Here is a 2,500-nt window from a genome sequence, read left to right as displayed (position 1 = left end):
AACTGGGCTTTCAACACCAATATAATAAGAGAACAAAAGCATGAATAAAGATCGCAGCGAAGACGGTTATGTTTCCGACTGGGATCAGACGTTTTAATTAATAAATAAACCATAATCTGTCCAATATGGTTTAGTTAAGCGTATCAGTGGCATCTTCGCAAGCTTTTGCTAGAGCACTTAGTCCTGAAAACCCATCTGAAGTTGACTGGGAGGCTCTAGTATCTGTTTCAGTGCGTTCAGTGCTCTTCGGTTTATCTTTCGAAAGAGGTCAGTAATCAATATCTTGAGGTCGTGACGTCTTCAGGCTTTCTTGAATACCTACTACCAACATGAAATCGTCGTCGGGTGGAAACGGGCTCTATCCCTCTATCCTCTCACAGGTTTCTGTAGGGATTTCGAAAAGGTGGTTTTGCCAGACTGATAATTTCAGGCGACATCACAGTTTTCGGCTGAAAGGATCTCATTTAAAATGGCTCCTGGTGTAGGCAGTTTTCCCTTTAGAATTACTTCGAGCTGTTTGGCATCCTTGTTGAGAAGAAACCAATTTTCAATGGATTGCCCGTCATCTCCGGTTGTTAAATATCTGCCTGGATTGCTTTCTACAAGATGACGTCGCACCTTATAGACGTAGCGCCATTGGATGGATTTGGCCGCTGCTTGCTTTACTTTCATTGCATTTCTCACCGATTCGATACCTTTCAACACTTCTTGTCGCTGTTTTTCCAGTTCTTTTAACTGTTCCTTTTCTTCTGGGTGTTTTCGTATGGCCCCGCAGTTAAAAAAAGGTTTCGCAGCACTGATATATGGACAATTCAGACGGTTGTGCCCCTCCTGTCGATGACAATTGCTGCAAGTTGGTCCACCTTTACATTTGGTCTCCTCGAGGCAATCTGCCTGGATTGCTGTTCATACGATGACGTCGCACCTTATAGACGATCGCACCTTATTGGATCGATTTGGCTGCTGCTTGCTTTACTTTCATTGCATTTCTCACCGATTCGAAATCTTTCAACACTTCTTGTCGCTGTTTTTCTAGTTCTTTTAACTGTGCCTTTTCTTCTGGGTGTTTACTTATGGCCCCGCAGTGAAAAAAGGTTTCGCAGCACTGATATATGGACAATTCAGACGGTTGTGCCTCTCCTGTCGATGACAATTGCTGCAAGTTGGTCCACCTTTACATTTGGTCTCCTTGAGGCAATTGCGATAACTTGTAAAGTTTTGTTCTTTGATTTCCAAGCTTAGCAGCTTGTCTTCTTGACTTTCAAGGCATTTTTCCAGAGGTGATGTAGTGTTTTGTACCGGAAAGCGGGCGTCCCGGAAGTTAGCGGAAAAGGAAGTGTTTTGTAGGCATCCCAAGATGCTTAGTGAGATTGTTGTGTTCGGCTCGTGGCAGCCATGTTGATGGAGTGTGGGCTACAATAAAGTTGAATCGTAGAACATCGGAGGTTCTTATTGTCGTGTATCAGAATATCACAGGTGATTTGAAACACGAGGTGGAACTGGTGAACTGCGATGAACCAGAGTCCTGTGTAGTGCTGTTCTTCTCCAATTCCAAACTTCGGCCGCTTGCAGCTTTTCCTATCTTGCTTGTACTCGGCACACACGAGGGGCTAACGCTTTGTTGCTCGCTGGCTCTTTTTCTTTGCAAAATGGGAGCTGGTGAATTGGACTACTCTACCATGACTGTGATACGTTTCAATTCTGCATTTTCAACGGGGACTCCACATCTAAACATTTCTTGCACCGAATTATCGTCAGAAAGATCGACAAAGGTCTTCTCATCGCCTAGGTATCTTATTCTTAAGTTTTGGTCATCCACGCTATTAAAACGGCTTGTTACTTTGCGAATTTTTTCATTTAAACTTTGTCGTGAAAAATTCATCGTGTCGAATGCGTCTAAAAAAACCGCCCCGAATTTGTTCTGATCATATTTTATCTTAAGCTGATAAACAGCCGCCATACTGACAGTTCTATGGCAGACAAAAACCTCCTTTTGGAGATAAACACATTGTGAATGAACATCACGTGATACGAAAAAGTCAGTGTTTATTGGACCATAAGGAACCTAAAAATGTTGTTGACAATTTTGTTAAACGCTAAGATGGTATTTATGGGCTTCTGAATAATGATTTTAGTATATACTCACTCAGTGATCTTGGTGTTTCAAGCACTCTGATTGGTTCGCTACCTCGGAGTAATTGAGATTATTCACTCCCTACGGAGTGAATAATGCGTGATCCAAACAAAACAAAATAGCCGGCGTAAACTCGCCAGCATATCTGAATTGGAAATATTGAGAATACAAGATGACGCTGTGCTACAGAATACAAAGAAAGCCACAAAATTTGGCCTGAAAGTTTTCAAGGGTAAGAGAAGACTTCATACTTTTGCCAACTAGTGTTTGACTTCGTTTTCCCAGATAATTATTACTGAAAATTAAACAATCTTCACGCCAGCAATTTGTTTCACTCGGAGTAATTCTACTTTGTAGGGCTGGTCG

This window comes from Montipora foliosa, chromosome 6 (assembly GCF_036669935.1).
Source record: "Montipora foliosa isolate CH-2021 chromosome 6, ASM3666993v2, whole genome shotgun sequence".
NCBI classification, from domain to species: domain Eukaryota; kingdom Metazoa; phylum Cnidaria; class Anthozoa; order Scleractinia; family Acroporidae; genus Montipora; species Montipora foliosa.
This window is presented reverse-complemented; position numbering follows the sequence as displayed.